General features: G+C 39.9%; 1 long non-coding RNA gene across 1 annotated transcript; it reads right to left on the bottom strand.

The window, feature by feature from the left end:
- Window positions 1-968: 968 nt before the first annotated feature.
- LOC306867343 lies at window positions 969-18,630 on the bottom strand. Its single transcript, XR_013784006.1, has 6 exons — window positions 18,556-18,630; window positions 18,103-18,189; window positions 3,996-4,043; window positions 2,617-3,528; window positions 1,870-2,529; window positions 969-1,737 (listed from the first exon to the last, which is right to left on the bottom strand). It is a non-coding gene; the product is annotated as an uncharacterized lncRNA (long non-coding RNA).
- Window positions 18,631-19,016: the final 386 nt, after the last annotated feature.

Raw genomic sequence — 19,016 nt, 5'->3', positions numbered from 1 at the left:
AAAACGGACAAGCAAAGTACACTTTGAGCCTCGGGCGCGTCGAAATAACACACAAAAATATGCCAAAAAATGCGTTGCGTGTCAGTATATTGTCTTAAAGTGTCAGACTGAAGCTTGAGCAATCAATGGTAATCAAAGAACAAAATGCAAAGAGAAAATCACCCACAGCTCTTAATCTGAACAACGTTATAGCTTTAATAAGCATAAATCTATCAGTACATACAGTGAAAACTATGCAGTGCTCATTTACATTTGATTACTTTTGTAACTATTACTTACCTGAACATTAATATTAGTAGACCTTCATGGAAAAATTAAAGCACTGTTTATTTCATTTCGTTTGTGTGTTTGTTTTATTGTATTTGTCAGTTTGTTTTACTTTTTCTTTGTTCATATTCTTACAGTATCTTATCTTATGTATATAAAACACTAAAAATACCTGCACACTGGTGCATTTACAAATTGATGAAGTGCAGGCATTTTTAGTGTTTTATATACATAAGATAAGATACTGTAAGAATATGAACAAAGAAACAAAGTAAAACAAAAAGTACCGATAAGAATACCGTTAAAGTACCGGATCGATAAGCAGTATCGATAAGAGTAGTAATACCGTTAAAACCTTAACGATACCCATCCCTAATTACAACACTAGTGGGACTCTGAAGTTCCGGGACTCTTATTTAGGTACCACGTAAATATGTTAGGCCAACAAAAAAGAAATGTATGACTGTATGGTTTCCAAAACTGAAATGTCTTATTAGACCTATGATGTCTTTAAGTTTGTCCCAGGAAATACAAATGAACACAGTGTATGAAAAGAAGCCTGGTTATTTCACCACTGCCATACACAGAGAACATCTTCAAAATGTAGTTTAGCTAGTGGGACTGTAACATGAACTTCTGGGATTCATAATTAGTTAATACTTAAATCTGTAAGGCCAACAAAAATAAATGTATGACAATGTATGGTTTTCAAAACTGAAATGTGCAATTTGACCTATGATGTCTTCAGATTTGTCCCAGGAAATACAAATGAACACAGTATATGAAGGGAAGCCTGATTATTTTACCACTGCCATACACAGAGAACATCTTCAAAATGTAGTTTAGCTGGACATACTTTACCTTACAGGCTATTGTCAGCTTTACAACAGATCCATTTTTCAAGTAGTTGGCATCTAAGACACTTCCAAACTCTCTTCGAAATTCAGAGTAGGTACTGTAAGTGCAGGGTATCTGCAACAGTGGACCACATGTATGTGCCACTGGACACCTTTGTAAACCCCTGACATCTGTAAACTCAACATCAATGTGTGAAACACAGATAACATACATAACAGATAATAACATTTATCTTTGTCAAGTGATCTAATGAACAGCTTTAAAAACTGCATTGTTTTGCTGTGAGAAGGTTGTTTCTCATTTGGTTTAAGCAATGCAATAACACCTTTTGCTGTTGGAATTTTGGATTCATAAAGTGCTAAAACTGCAGACACAGTTGGAAGCAGACTCTTTAAAGTACACTGAGCACTAGCAGCCATCATTTTAAGAGCATACATTGACTCCTGTATTAGTTGTTTGTGTGCAGTCTGTATGATAGTGTCCTGTATGGGATCTCCATCAGGTACAGCATGCCCACCCATTCAGGAAAGCATGTCGAAAAGGTCATCCCTGTCATACTCTCTTTCTTCCAGCACAGAGCTGATGATGTCTTTCTTAAATGACGTGACAAACCTTGAATAAAACAATGTATAAAACAGATCAATTACAATACATAGTGGTAAAGACCTGTCATACTATTCAATGGCTCATTTAGCATGCAGCACCATTCAATTGTACATTTGGCAACATTATTACAGTACATACCTCAAAAAAGATTCAATCAGCATGTCTGGTGTCACTTTGTTCTCCCCATGAAGGAGACAGACTGCAAAGGCCAACGACAGCTTTACTGGAAAGAATCCATGATCCTGGTATCCTTTTAGCAGAATTCTACCTACTGCCTCACATTTTTCTTTTCCATACTCAGGCTGAAGTGCTGGGACATACTCAATTTCCCCATCTGCACAATTCAGGAAAAAAGCTTCCCAAAAACCTGAATATGCATCCCGGGCAACACCAATTCATCAATGCCACATTCATCAACAAAAATAACCGACAGTCTGGACTCCACAACACTGGCATCTTTGAACTGTTCAACCATATCATGAATGATGTTGACACGATGCAGTCTCAGCACCTTCGGAGCAGAATCTTGATGTGCTATTATATGTGCTACCTCTCTTGACTGGGATGGTATCTCTTCTTGAGGTGCCTCTATGGAAAGAGTATCATCAGAGGTGTAGTCAGGATCCTCCACTGGACCAAACTGTATTTCATCATCAGATGACAAATGGGTCTCGCCTGTTATGTAGCAGTCATCATTTTTTTCTGATGGTGTGTCTGAAGTTTGAAGATCCTCTGAAGAAGCTTCAGATACTAAGTAGAATCACAGCATTCCCAGTTTAACCGATTCGTACAGCTCTCCTACAGTGAGATCATGTGGCATTTCACACTCTTGAAAATCAAATATTTTGAAAGAGAAACTGTCTTCAGGACCTTTCTTTGACTGACCTTGAGGAAAAAAAGCTCCTTTCCCAGCTTGATGAGATCATCATAACCAGCATTTTTCGGAACAGGCAGCTTTCTTGTCCCACCACCACATTTTGTTCTAACCTGTTTTCCATTGTGTATCCATCCAAGTTCAATCCGTCTTGTGTCTTTGTAAGCATTTTTGTTTCCAATCATTGACTTTCTAGTGCTCCCACATTCCTCGTCTTCACCGGGGTTTATTTATTATGCAAAATAAACCCAAAAGTTTACAATTATTTTAATCGGTTCATAAAGAAATGATTAATTCATCACACGAGAAGTCTTGTACCGGCAAATGACTTCTTCTCACTGATGATTCCCAATGGTTTTAGAGGATATTACTCCTCGTCGCCCCATGTTGTTTCAAAGAATAGTACAACGGCGAACGCAACAATAAAAGCCTCGTCCGTTATGCAATACTTATAAAATATTTAACCCATTGGTCTCGAACTCAATTCCTGGAGGGCCACAGCTCTGCACAGTTTAGCTCCAACCCTAATCAATCACACCTGATCCAGCTAATCTAGGTCTTCAGGATTACTAATAACTTCCAAGCAGGTGTGATTTGGAGCTGGTTGGAGCTAAACTCTGCAGAGCTGTGGCCCTCCTGGAATTGCGTTTGAGACCACTGATTAACCCATTTTATTTGAATGAATGTAGCATTTATATATACACTTGGACTGTACTATTTAATAAATAAAGGTTAAAACATTAATTTAAAAGGTGTTTTGAAAAACACATTGGTAAATGGTTTTGGAATTAAACATTTTGTACTTGGCAAAATAATTTAAACAATTACCTAACTGTTACTAAGAATCATTTTTAAAGGTAATCGGTGAATATTGTTCTTGGTTGTTGCTGTAGTTCTTTGCTTGGGAGCTTTAATTTCTGCACCTGTAAAGAGCAAATAATGCACAAGTATCTATTACTAAAGGTGTTACACCCTGATAAAGGGGGAAAATAGACATTAATAAATGAAGACAGACTCGTGCTGTTGTCTCTGCGTCAGTCTGTATTGGCTATGACGCACAGCACAGCTCGCGTCAGTCACAACCTGCAACCTCAGAATATTAGACTTAAATCAAATTGATTTTAACTTTTTCATTTACTATTTTATTACAGTTGGATCATATTGATTCCGTCCTTTATATGATCATTTTTATCTTTGATCTTTTTAACCTCTACAAAGGCACATCTTGTATGACAGACTATTTACTTATTATTATTTACCTATTTAATTATAACACATTAATCATGCTGGACATAGCCACTTAATATTTAAAATGTGTATCATCCTAATCAAAGAGATATTTTACCCAAAAATGAAAATAATTTACTCCCCTTATGTCGTCGTGACAAACCTGTTAGTTTTGATTACCAGTCTTCTTCAAAGTATCTTCTTTTGAGTTCTGCAGAAAAACAAAAGTCAGGGGTTTGAAAAAAAATGAGGGGGAATTGATTTAACAATGTAAATGATGACAGAATTTTGGGTTAACTACACTTTTAAGTAAATTAGTAGAAACACTTTTCACTAGTGTTCACTGCAGATAAAATAACAATGAATGCCGCAATAAAATGCTTGAGAAATACACATTCAGTAGATCCATAGCTTCCTGTTGGTCAGTTCATCTCTTCAGTTAAGATTCCCCCCAATAAGTGCAGAAACATTATATTACATGGTTTAATCATGGTCAGTGCAGACTTGCGTTCTCATCGGCTCTAACTGCTCCTTGCTAGTCCAGTCAGAGAAGTATATTAAAGATGATATCCACTGTCTGAAAACCCTGATATACTCAAAACGAAGTTTCTTTTTGTTGTTCGTTTAGGGGTAAAGCTCTAAACTCGCTGCACGATTTTCGGCTGTCCCAGATGGAAGATAGGCATCGTGAAACAGTCATGGTGATTTCTGTGATCGTGGCTCCTCATTGGTTGTCCTGTGTCGTACAGTGGTCGTACTCTCTCACATAAACAGCATGATCATCGCACAGTGCGTTTGCTGGTACAATCCACGTTTACTGACCAACCAATAAAAATGCGACATGAAATCAATGCGACATAGCGCTAAAATATAAAACTGCTTACCTAAAGCTCTTATCCCTTCCTCTTTTGCCGCTATTTTCAGCACATAAAAACTACAACTGCTAAAATATGATTTATCATGCTCTTTTTGTTTACCACTAGTGCATGCTGATGACGTTTTATTCTACTATAGTTACAATAGATGTCTTCATCGTACTACAATACGTACAAAAGTTCTAAATACGTGTGCAGCGGTATACTGTTAGCCGTCTGCTAAATGACTAAAATAAATAAATAAATTTATTTTGAACTATTGCTTAAAAGCAACCAGCAGTATTAAACATGAAAAACTGTCAGTGTTTCATCACTCATTTCATCAGAAGCACAACTTTATAAATGTGATTGCAGTACATTCTCATCGTAAAAATCACTGCAACTAGATCTTATGTATTTAGTTAAGTGAGATGAAAAGAACGATTTCTATAGAATTATAATAATAAGATGCGATCCCGCACACTATCAATGCTTGCTAAATGTTGAAGTTTATTATCACAAGCACAAGGGACGTTTTGGTTCACAAGTCTTGCGAAATGTGGCTTGTGCTTGTGATAATAAACGTCAACATTTAACAAGCATTGATAGTGTGCGGGATTGCATCTTATTATAATTTTGATTCGACAGTTTTGTTGGACTATTTTTCCTATGCACCTATCGTTTTTCATGTGTGCTGAGTTTGTGTTGATTATAGAATTATAATACAAATAGTACAAAACCCTCTTCGCGCTAACATCCTTGAAGTAATTACATTCAGTTACATGCATAAAACTAAGAATGAAACTAAAACTACCTTTCTCCTTGTATACGCTGGATCGTCATCACACATATGAACATTTCCACATACGAATGAGGCCTCAAACTGGTCTGAGAATATCAGAAGGCATGTTTTTTCCCCCTACTTACATAGTTGTGTGTCAAATCTGATCTGTGCCAAAGCGGAGGAAACAATTAAAAAGAGGTCTTGTGAACCATGTAATGTAAATGCCACCTAAGAAGCTCTGCTCTTCTATGATTCTCACCAGAGGGACAGTATTCAGTGTTTGCATGAGTGTGTTCAGCTCTCGAGTTGAAGTTGAACAAACTAAACAATGCATTAGTGGCAGCACATTTTCTTCTCGCCTGATTTTGAGAGAATATAGCATTTGAAGGGAGGGTGTTTGGCTCGCGCCTACTTGCCTAATTCAATATTTTTCACATATCTTAGAAAATACTTATTTGACTTCTAAAAATGAGTTTTCCTAATCCTTATTTAGTCCTTTTGAATTCAGATATTAAAAATATTGTTTACAATCATTTGCATATTCACAGTTTTAGGGAGTTGTTGGGTTTGTGTCTGTTGTAGGATTTGAAACTGAAGAGATAATTTGATGCATGTCCGAATACATTCTGTTGGTCTGAGGCGACGCTTTTCAGCATAGAATGGAATTTTTCACAATCCCAAACCATTTTTCTGCGTGGCAGTTAGTATCGTTTGTCATGCCGAAGTCAGCAAATAATGATGGCAGTGTCACAGCAATATCTGCAGGATATCTTTTTAGGCCTTCCAAGAGTACCCTGCTACAAAAAGGGAAGAAGGCCATGTAGTTTTCCAAAAGAAATGCAATGATATTCAAGCAGTAATACCTATTCTCTTCACATTCCTCGTGTTACTCCTCTTGCAAAGCGTTCAGTGCCCCTTCAAAGATACTTTGGAAGACTCGAGTGTATGGAGAACCACCAGTGATCATTGTAGATGTCACTTCATCGGCTTCCCAGTTTGCGCACTCTTCCGTTGTTTCTTCAAGAACTAGTACCTTATGCAAGAATGTTATACTGCTTGACACACTGTCAATGACATCTCAAAAGCAGCACAATGCAACGGGCCTTGAAAATTTGCAGGTTATTTTCAACGTACACCATGTTTCGCAGCCTAGCAAACAAATGCTTCAAAGTTTTGTATCATTTATTGATGGGTCTTTTTGTAAAAGGCAGAAGTGACTGCTTTAATTTTAAATGCAGAGATGCAAAATAGTCTTTGATTTTTATCTCTGACCAGTTTTTCTGTCTTTGGCAGTTTGCATGTGCACTTTCAAGTTATGTCAGTGTTGACTCTTTGTTGAGGGAGAGAAGACCTGCTTGCATCAATGCCAAACTCGAGTCTGTTTCTACACAGTGTATCTTAAGACTGCTTAAACCAACATTTTATTGATGGGACAGAATCCTTCAAAGTAATCATATCTCACTTACTGCAGGGTTCGTACAGACTTTCAAGGACTTTTCAAGCACAATTCTTTTGGTTTTCAAAGACTAAAATCAGAGACCTCACTTATAAAACCATACTGTTATTATCTTTCAAATTATAATACATAAACTAATAAAACAATGGTACAAATAAAGTGCCGCTCAAGCAAAGCATGCAGTGACTATGGCCATTTTAACATTTAAAACTATACTATGGCAAAGTATACTTTCCTTTTATTTTATGAATATTGACCTGAAGAATAAAAGCTATACACTTGGAAAATATGAGCTATATCATGCTTGTAGACGCTAGGGGTGTGACAATAAAATTAGCTCATGAAACGAGACAAAATGCAGATACTTGGTTCACTAGAATGAGAATATTTTAATACTATTTTTAAGAAATTTTCAATTGCAAAACATTTGTCTTTTAGTCACAAAACAATGCAGTTGTATTTTGAAATGTTTTAACTAATCTAGGGCCATAACTAACAATTATTTTGGTAATCAATAAATCTACTGATTATTTTGACAATTGAGTAATATGATCATTTTTAGTAATAAAAATAAACCTAAGTGTTAAACAGGCTTTAATATGACTATATTTATATATAAACTAGCACTGAGGCAATCATAATTGGTTCAAATAAAGTATTAAATCCAAGTAATTACATGGTTTTATTGAACAAGACTTAAGTACATTATGTATTAGCGCCAATGTTTCATTTTCAAGCGTAATTCAATTAAGTTTATATCCATTTAACACAAGCAAACCTAGAGCGACTTTTATTTGAAATCGTGATGTACAACAAATCGCATATTTAGAAATATGTTGATGTAATCTCCTGTGTTGGCATAGGTTTGTAAACAATTTCAGAATCAGAATTAGCTTTATTCGCCAAGTATGTTTACACATACGAGGAATTTGTTTTAGAGTGAGGAAGAGATACAGCATGACATGAGGAAAGCAGGGAGAAAAAAAATTATTCACAGACTATGCTCCTTTGGGAGTACATTGTGAGAACAGGAAAAACACCCCAGCAACAAAAAGCACATAGTCAATCAACAACATAGCCACACGACTGCAACAGGGAAGGCAATCCAGTTCCGGCAAGCAGCCATTCTCGGCGCTGGTCGGACCCGCTTGTCAGGCTGGAGGTACAAAGCGCCGAAGGCGATGGATCGGGGGTGGGGAGGTGAATGCATATCTATATATGTGCGTATGTGTCTGTGTATGTATGTATTTGTATGCCTGGAGAGTCGCCACGCTGGCATTCAAATCAAGTTGTCTCAGTCTGCAGAATGTGATAGCGACACAGCACGTTGCTATGGAGACAGCCTTGATCAGGACCCAGACAGAGTCAACAATCCGCAGGTGTCTGTGACAGGTGGGAGGAATGCAAGAGCGTCTCACTGCAGTGCTCTTCCCAGGATTATTTTCCAACAGCGACCTTGGCCGAGGCAGTGCTGGTTTGAGAGAGCCGAAAGAAGATAAGATTGCGATTGTTTGGTCTTGGGGCGAGTAGCCATATTCCAATTTTCACGGAAACTCTCTTTGTCCATTCTGGTCTCCAAATCCATCAATTTACATTACAAATCTACACAGATAACACACACTGTTTTCCCAGATGAACGTTAAGCAACCCAAACTCAAGCATATGCTGAGGAATAGTTTGTGGACTGAGCTGCTGCGATGGAGATGCGCTTCACGCTTGTAAATGATAACAGTGCAACACAAAGACTTGTTTAAAGAGAGAGAGAGAGTATATAAATGCATAATTTATCATTCATTCATATTTGTGGCGGCATATATTTATGCAAATTAATTATCTGCCAGCAGGAGGCGCTTTTGGAGCAGGAGAGAGTGAGGTTTCCCCGGTAACGCTGTACACAAAGCAGAGTTCGCTGTAGTTCTTGAAAAGGGATTTAATAAAAAAACTAAATATCTCCTTTTGGAGTGGACTTTGAGATTTGTAACTTTGTAGATTTTTTTTATGCCCAAACATACGCACTACACAACGACTAAAATTCAAAAAGTGAAAAAAGCATAGTTGGACTAGGGATTGGTTATTTCCAAAAATGTTACGTTGGAATATTCGGGCTCATAAAAAAAAAAAATTTGAATATTCGTTTATTTAAATGAGGTTTAACGAGAAAGACGTTATTTTCAATTATCAAGTTTTTGTCATGATTTCTGAACAAGCTTATGATTAGCCATTACTCAACAATATTCTACAACAACGTTACGTTGTATCTCAAGGTTTTATTTTGGTTGAAAATGTGTAAACAACAACAAAAAATACATAAAAAAAATGCATTCAAGATCAAGCAGAGCAAACGGAAAAATCAAGCAGACTGTTCCAATTACAGTACAGAATGTGCTACATATACTTGTGTCAGCCTATATTTATTGTGTTTACATTTTCATGTATTAATTCTGAGAGAAACAATAATATCCATATGCTCGAGTGAAAGTTTGTTCCTTAGTCTGATAACAATAAAAACGAGCTGACAAACATAACGTGTGTGCTAACAGTTTCTTAGCACTTTGTGTTAAACCACTCTCCCTCAAGGAAACTTTATCTCAAGATAATTTCACTATCAGATGTGCTCACCTGCAGTGTGAATGCAGTGATGGACAGCTGTCTTTCCTCAGCTGACTGATGTTTGTATTTCATGTGATTTCTCATTGTGGTGGTGATATTATGATTAATCAGTTTTACTAATTAATTTGATCAGAAGTACATTTTGTCAGATCATTTAGATCAAAGTAAATCCAAACTTCGCAAGGCAGATGACGACGTTCTGTGATCAAATAATATCTGTGATCTGTGATCAACTTAACACGCTCCACAGCGCCACCCAGTGCATTTAATTATAACTGCTTAGGATTTATCATGAATTCCTTGCATTTATGGCCAGCAATTTAAAGGGGTCATATGATGCGATTTCCAGTTTTCCTTTCTCTTTGGAGTGTTACAAGCTGTTCATGCATAGATAAGATCCCTGAAGTTGCAAAGACTAAAGTCTCAAAACCAAAGAGATATTCTTTCTCAATGTTAAGACTCTGCCACACCCCCCACATGTCTACGTCACGATGTGGGGAGATTTTTATAACACCGCCCAAACGTACATGCAATGAAAGAAGGCAGAACTATTATTCTGACTGTAGTATTGTTGCTGCCGCCTGCGCCATGTCCTGGAGATGCTGTTTCATTGTGAAAGCGAAACTACTTTGTTTGGGCTTCCAAAAGAGGACTAACCCTAACCCTAACACTGTCCAAGAGCAGTACAACGCAAATATTCGAGTGTGTGCAGCACATTTTCTATTTCCTGAACCTGGAAGCTACAATGCTGGCTTGCACAAAGGCTGTTTCTATAAAGTGGGGCAATTCCAACGTCGCAAGGACAGTCTGACGCTTCTGACTCACAAGCCTGTAAGTACATTTCTGCTACTGACGATTCAAACGTGAGTTTTGAGAAGTGTAGAGTAGTGCTTGATGTTTGTGTTTCTCCGATCACAAATGCAGACATGGTAATGTTTACGCGGCGCGATGCAACGCGGTGCGTAAAAAGACTGTATAAGTCATTATAATCAGTAATTATGTCCCCACTGGATGCAACAAATACCTCGTTTGTAATGGGTTTTATTGTTTTTGTGTGGTTGCGCCATGAAACGCCATCACAATACGGTGAGGGGCGTAACATTTCCGTCTCACGCTTGAGGTATTCGGCCAATCACAATGCACTGAATAGCTGGCCAATCAGAGCACGCCTCGCTTCTCAGAATGATGAGCTTTGTAAAAATGGAAGCGTTTCAGAAAGGAGGGGCTTAGTGGAGCAACAATAATGTACAGTATGTGGAAAATAATGTGTTTTTTTTACTTTAAACCACATAAACGCATTGCGTTACACCAAATACACAAAATAATGTTCTTTTTAGCAACATCATATGACCCTTTTAACACATAGTAAAATTTGAATAGTTTCCTGTTTCATAAAAGTGCTTGAGCAGCCAGCACTTGACTAATTATATCATTATTGAGCACGTGTGACACATGGCTGCTTTCAGACCAGTAACCTGGGCAGGTAGGTTACTTGTTACTATTTGATTAAGACAATCACATGTAGACTGAGTCCATCCAAAATTATATTAACAACTACACTGTTGTACATACAATGGCATTTTCATTTTTAAGGTGGAGATCCCAAGAGTACATTTAAAAGGAGTAAATGAGACAAGCAAATAGGTGATCATTTTATTTTTTATCACACCAGCAAGGGGAACCCAGTTCCCACATTTAAAAACAAATAGCATATTAGGAGCATATTTTATTACATTAATTATGATTGAGATAAACTCACAAATGCCCCAAGTAGCCTTAATGTGGTTGGTAAAAAGAAAGATCGCTGTGCTGTTCAGACTAAATGACTTGCTGTCTGTCTTGAAGTCATTGCGGTGTTCACACTACGTGACACTATGTAAACGCACTACATGAACTGACAACAACTCTCTCACCTAACGACTATCCGGTCCCCAAACCACAAGCCATGTTGCTGCAGCTGTTTTTCTTCCGCTGACCTCAGCCCATGCCTTGCTCTCTCTCATTGGCTGTAGCTCATCGCGACAACTGACACCACGTGATGTCGAGTCGGCTGACCGGTCCAGATATGTAGCATGCTAGATATATGTTTGGCTTCGGTGAGGTGTCAGCGAGCCTCTTTGATGCATCGTTGAGTAGTTCACACATAAAGACTGCCAAACGCTGATCACCTGCTGATTTTCCCCCGATCACAGCCCGACCAGTCGACGAGCTCGTTGACTTGCAAATCGGGCTTAAAATCCTGTAGTGTGACCTTGGCTTTACTGTATGTGCTAGAGCAAAATTCTGCAGAATACTGGCCCTCCAAGAGCAAGATTGGACACCCCTGCTCAAGAGATTACTGCAGGGGCGTTCGGCCCATATAAGCTGTGAATGCTCTACATTAGTGATGTGCGGATGGCGGTTATATCCGCGGGCCCCGAGGGTAACCCGCAGGTCGGGTGGGCCGAAGGAGAGGGAGAGGCGGAGATCCCAGGGCCTCTGCCTATATTGTGGAGGGGCGGGACATTATCTGAACAACTGCCCAGTAAAAGGCCAAGCCCGATAGTAACTATGAGGCTACTATCGGGTGGAATCTCCGCCGAGAAGACCTCATCACCATCATCGACCCTCCTTCCGGTAAGACTGAGATGGACAACACATTCTGGACTCTGGAGCCGAGGGTAATTTCCTGGACAGTACATTTGCACATAAGATTCAGATCCCCATCAATCCTCTCACACACAAGATTTCGGTCCACGCCCTCAACGGTTGTGAACTTCCCACCATTTCCTTCACTACTGGACCCATCACCCTCATCACGTCAGGCAATCACACTGAGACTATATCCTTCTTGATTATGGACTCTCCCCTTGCACCTGTCGTCCTCGGTCACCCCTGGCTCATCCGTTACAATCCTAAAATAGACTGGCACCAGAGATCCATTTTAGCTTGGAGCAATAGTTGTTATGAGTCTTGTCTAGTGTCTGCCTGTCCGTCAAGTTCTGTTTCTGTTTTTCAGGAGGAGGCGGTGGATTTGTCTAACGTGCCTGCAGAGTACCAGGACCTGAGGGAAGTGTTCAGTAAGTCTCGAGCAGCTTCTCTTCCTCCGCATCGTCCTTACGACTGTGCTATAGATTTACTGCCAGGTACGTCTCCACCCAAGGGCAAGTTATATTCGCTTCTGTTCCAGAAGGGGAGGCTATGGAGAAATATATTTCTGATTCTCTAGCATCCAAGTTCATCCGCCCTTCCTCTTCTCCTGCAGGGGCGGGGTTCTTTTTTGTGGGGAAGAAGGACTGTTCTCTGCGTCCTTGCATTGATTACCATGGGTTGAACAACATCACGGTAAAGAATACTTATCCTTTGCCGTTGATGTCTTCAGCTTTCGAGAGGTTGCAGGGAGCGTCTATTTTCACAAAATTGGATTTACGTAATGCCTATCATTTGGTCCGCATAAGAAGGGGGGATGAGTGGAAGACTGCTTTTAACATCCCCAGGGGGCACTTTGAATATCCGGTCATGCCCTTCGGGCTGTCTAACTCCCCGGCGGTCTTCCAGGCACTCGTCAATGACGTGCTGCGAGATATGGTAGATCAGTTCATATATGTCTACCTGGATGACATATTGATTTTTTCTTCTTCTCTCCAGGAACATGTGCAGCACGTCCGGCGAGTGCTTCAGAGGTTGCTAGAGAATGGGTTTTTTGTCAAGGCGGAGAAATGTGCTTTTCATGCACAGTCTGTTCCTTTTTTAGGGTACATCATTTCGTCTGAGGGAGTGCGCATGGATCCTGAAAAGGTTAAGGCTGTGGTGGAGTGGCGAAGTCCAGATTCCCGTAAGGCCCTACAGAGGTTTCTGGGGTTCGCCAACTTCTACCGGCGTTTTATTCGCAACTTCAGCCAACTAGCCGCGCCTCTGACTGCCTTGACCTCCCCCAGAACTACGTTCAGGTGGTCTAACACAGCTGAGGCTGTGTTTACCAAATTGAAAGGCCGCTTTGTTTCAGCCCCCATCCTCATAGCCCCTGATTCCTCACGTCAGTTTGTGGTGGAGGTCGACGCGTCAGAGGTGGGGGGTAGGCGCAGTGTTATCCCAGCGTTCTTCCACAGACGACAAGATACATCCCTGCGCGTTTTTATCCCATCGTTTATCACCGGCCGAGTTGTTGGCAGTCAAGCTAGCGTTGGAGGAGTGGCGTCATTGGTTGGAAGGGTCGGGGGTACCTTTTATTGTCTGGACCGATCACAAGAACCTAGAATATATTAGAACTGCCAAAAGATTGAACCCCAGGCAGGCTCGGTGGGCACTTTTTTTCGGACGTTTTGATTTTTCTCTCTCGTACCTCCCGGGTTCCAAGAACATCAAACCCGACTCCTTATCGCGTATTTTTGACCGTTCCGAACGCCCGTCTACTCCCGAGTGCATCTTAACCAAGAACCTTTTTGTCTCCACACTCACATGGGAGGTCGAATCGAAGGTCAAGACGGCCTTAGAAGGGGTAACGCCTCCGCCCGGTTGCCCACCGAATCGGTTATTTGTGCCGGAGGAATTACGGTCCGACGTCATTCAGTGGGGGCATTGTTCCAATGTGGCTTGTCATCCAGGAGTTAATCGCACTAGTTTTTTGGTCAAGCAACGATTCTGGTGGCCACGTATGGCTCGCGACGTTCACAGTTTTGTTTTGGCTTGCTCGGTTTGTGCCACTGGTAAGACTTCCAGTCGACCCCCAGATGGGCTACTTCAACCGCTGCCCGTCCCTTCGAGACCCTGGTCCCATATCGCGCTAGATTTTATTACCGCCCTCTCAGGGCAACACGTCGTTTTGACCGTGGTGGACCGGTTCTCGAAGGCGGCCCATTTCATCCCCTTGCCCAAATTACCCTCAGCCAAGGAGACAGCGTTGACAGTCGTAAACCACGTCTTTTGCTTACATGGCCTCCCGGTGGACGTGGTTTCCCACAGGGGACCCCAGTTTGTGTCCAAATTTTGGCGAGAATTTTGTAAGTTACTGGGAGTGACTGTCAGTCTGTCCTCATGGTTTCATCCCCAGAGCAATGGCCAAACCGAGAGAGCCAACCAAGATTTGGAAAGGGCGTTGCGATGTTTTGTCTCCAAGAATCCTTCCTCTTGGAGCCAGCAACTATCTATGGTAGAGTACGCCCACAATGCGTTACCAGTGTCGTCCACGGGCCTATCTCCGTTTGAATGTAGTTTAGGTTACCAGCCACCAATTTTTCCCAGTCTGGAATCCGAAGTCGCGGTCCACCTCCGCTTACGCCTTTGTCCAGAGGTGTCACCGCACTTGGACTAGAGCCCGTGAGATTCTACTCCAAGTGGGGGCGCGCACCAAGGCTAAAGCCGATCGCCACCGGTCTAAGCCTCCTGTTTACGTTGTTGGTCAAAAAGTGTGGCTTTTAACCAAGAACATTCCTCTCCGCTCCGTTGCTAATAAACTTGCTCCCAAATTCATTGGCCCGTTCACTGTCACCAAGATCATTAGTCCGGTGGCAGTCCGCCTCAACCTTCCTCCGGTGTACAGGAGGATTCATCCCGTCTTTCACGTATCTAAAATTAAACCCGTGTTTCATTCTCGTATTAATCCGCCAGTCCCGGTTCCCCCCCCCCGCTGCGACTCGTAGACAGGGAACCCACATTTTCGGTAAACCGTATTCTGGACGGAGGGGACGCGAATTTCAGTACTTGGTGAACTGGGAGGGTTACGGTCCGGAGGAGAGAAGTTGGGTGCCTGCTAGAGACATACTGGATCACTCTCTTATCGATGATTACAATCGACAGGTAAGGGACCCTGGGAACGCCAGGAGGCGTTCCTAGGGGAAGGGGTACTGTCACGGTTCACTAATTCATTGTTTCCTTCTCGTCTTGTGTTATTGTTGAGATGTGTTTGTGGGTGTAGGTCGTGTGGGCGTGACCGGGCCAATTACCGCTGATCAGCTTCTCAGCTGAGTCTCGTTGGCAGCTGCAGCTCATCAACACACCTATATATACTCACCAGTTTCTTCCCTCCTTTGTCAGACCGTTTGTTTGATGTGTTCGTGTGCTGTCTCTGGATCTATGTTCCTGTTGGTGTTCCTGATCATTGCTGCTGTCTTGTTCGTGAGTGTTCCGTTCGGTGTTGCTGTGTTCCTCGTTCTGTGTCTGGATTACATCACTACTCACCAGCGGATTATCTCTTCACCACCATTCTTCTGTCCAGTTCGTCGAGGTCCCTGCGCCACTCGTTGTCATCGTCTTGCTGCTTGTTTGCCCTCACTCATTGTTGACTCAATGAAGAGACTGATCACTCGCAGTATTGCTTCCTCCATTATTGTCATGACAGTTTATCACAATATTGTAAATATTTGTTTTAAACCAGGAAGGTGAGCCAATATCACACAAGCAACGTGCAAACTTTGCGCAAGAATTATGCGGTGAACCTCTTAATCTCAGTCGATTCACTAGAAAGTGAAAGTAAAAACTGACAGCGCTTTCGGCATCTGACGCTGCATTAATGGCGCATTTTCTCTCAGAGACGACGAGAGACGAATCTACTTCATGCTGAGAACGGTATATAGCTAAATGTTTTAATTTACTCCCTTAATATTTCCCTTGTGCCCCAAACATAGGCTAGTGGAAAAAATACATAAATAAATAAATAAATACAGAGAGAAGAAACGTATTTTGTGTTAAACAGGTTTTTTTTTTTTTTATAAAGTCAGTGCTTGAAATAAGCTTTTTCATTGATGATTGCAGTGTTAATAATTTTAATTATAAGCCTATAATTCATTGTATAATAAACCTGTTTTGAAAGACCTTTTTAAAAATATTTTCAATGAGGTGTAGCCTAATCTTTATTATCCTCGCAGCGCGTCAGTTATGCGGTGATGTGCTATGAAGTTCGGCAAATTAATTGTAATATTAATTTAATAATAAAAGTAACTTAATAATAATAATAAGCCTAATCATAAGAATAATGTAACAGGCCTACATTGAAAATGCCAAATTAAATAGAATTTTGCTGCTTCATATTTTGTGTGGAAATGGTGATACACTTTATTTTTCAGGATTTTTTTTATATATTGGGGTGGTGATGGCGCAGTGGATAAAACACATGCCTTTGGTGTGAGAGACCCGGGTTCGAATCCACTGTGAGACACCAATGTGTCCCTGAGCAAGACACTTAACCCCCTAGTTGCTCCAAAGGCGTGCGACCTCTGACATATATAGCAATTGTAAGTCGCTTTGGATAAAAGCGTCAGCTAAATGAATAAATGTAAATGTATATTCAGAAATATCATGTTTGTTTGTTTTTTTGTTGATTTCAGCCATCATTATGGTACAGGCCCCAGTTGTTTAACCTCAATTTATGAAGTGATGTGAATGTTTTGTGTGCGCGCAAAAACATTGCATTTTTATTATAAAATAACATGTTCAGGAGAGCATCATGATGTGTCAGTGTTGTGTTGGCGTGAGAACTGGCCATCTCATGATGCTTTTGTGGAAATGCATTGGATGTGAATAAACACATCATATTTTTGTTGTTGCTGTTTTTTTCGTACACAAGGCATCTGTTAAAAATATCTTCATTTGTGTTCTGCACAAAAGGGTCTTATGGGTTTGGAGCGACATGAGGGTAAGTAATTAATGACAGAATTAAAATTTTTGGGTGAAATATGTTCTAATGTGGTTATAATTGGTCATTGTTCTGTTTTATAAACATTTTCAATATTTTAAAGATTTATTGTTTTGAAAAATGATGTTTATACGGTCTACTTTAAGTACTTTTGTTAATATTTATACCTCTGTGATTATGGTATCTTTCCTTAATTATCTGAAATACCATAGCATATCTGTTTATAATGATGCTGAGCACGGAGCGTCCTGAATGCTTTCATTCATATTTCGCTGTATGTTCTGTTTTTATTAATAATTTGGGTGTGTTTTACTGTTCATATTTGTGTGTTTTTCAAAATAAATTAAATTAATTTTGAGTCTGTATTTATCATTAACAGCTGTTGAAACAGCCTTTACATTAGTTTGGGCATATGAGGACATAAATTAGGTTAAACTACTGCATGTCCGCCCATAGAAAATAAATAATTATAAAATATTACCAGCACACAACTATTAATCCGCAATACGTTTCCGGTTACGTTGCCACAACAGTGCAGTACAAGTACAAGTCCACTTGTTTTTGAGTACGTTTTCTGTCAAAAAGCCTTTCACTTTATTGATAGATTTTTTCTTGACATTTAGGAACTGTATAACATATTGCACTTTAATTATGCGTATATGATGAAATTATAAAAATTTTGTGTTAATCAATGTTCATTTTGCCCACAAACAATCTGCTACTCTGCACTTGCAGCACAGCAAAAACAGTCTCGGTGCACTGCAGACACACTGCTCCTGGAACAACTGACCAACCACAGCCGCACGCATTATGCAAGCACTAAGAAAAAATAAAAAAACACACTGCAGACGGAGTATGTGTGAAATAGGCTTTATGGCCCTTTCTCCAAAGGGGGTTGACTTGAAAGCACAAGTCTTTATTCTGAACATCATTTAATTTGGCACATCAAATACTTACAGAAGAGTTGCGTCATGGAATATTTCTTGAAGATTGTGAGGGAGCTGCTCGGGTGCGTCTTTTCTCGAACAAAAGTGCTAGTGAAAGCTGAATGTGAAAGTAAAGGAATATATGAGATTAAAATTGCATGAATATTTTTCAATATACAGGAAATTAAAATTAAAATCACACCAGGTTTTACATTTACAGGTTCAAGAATTATATTTTGGCTAAGAAATTAATGTATAATAAATGATGTGAAATCGAAAGGACCACTAATGCTTTCTCTATTTCTCATATTTTATGTAGCCTGTCTTATCCATTATAGCCTATTTCCAGTTATAGCTATTCTACAAAGAATGAATATAAACATGTCATAACAGAGGAGGGAAACAATCATTTTGCTAAAATTATGCAAACAAGTGTAAAGCAGTAAGAGCATTTTTAAGTAGTCTAAGGGTATAGAAGTCTTACAGGTTCTGACTCAAGATGTTTCTTGAAGGTTGTGAGGAAATGAGCTGCTTGGGTGGAGTCCTGTAAAACAGGTTCTGTGTGGGCAGATAAGACACACAAAGTGCACTGATCTCACCCAGAAGGAGGTGGACTCAGTAAACAAGAACAACATTCTGTTTTTGCAGATTTTGCACTGTGTAAATATACACATGATATTGTAATTGAAAGCAATACGCTATCTTGGCTGTTTAAAACGTCAAAAATTATGTTGTTTTCATGCATTACTGTGGATAAAAAGGAATTGTGAAAACTGAAACTAAAACCATAAGATAAATGAAGAAAGACAAATAGGTGTTAAAAAATGAATACAGAAAAAATGGTTCAATGTTACAGATTTTCAAACTCTTTTTTCAACATTTTGCATCAATCTGAAAGGTTCTTTAAATTATCAACAAAATACAGTTAAGTTGTCATCCCTTGCT

The sequence above is a fragment of the Barbus barbus genome (assembly GCF_936440315.1).
Source record: "Barbus barbus genome assembly, chromosome: 4".
NCBI lineage: Eukaryota > Metazoa > Chordata > Actinopteri > Cypriniformes > Cyprinidae > Barbus > Barbus barbus.
Note: the sequence above shows the minus strand (reverse complement) of the source record. Positions and strands in the feature narration are given on the sequence as shown.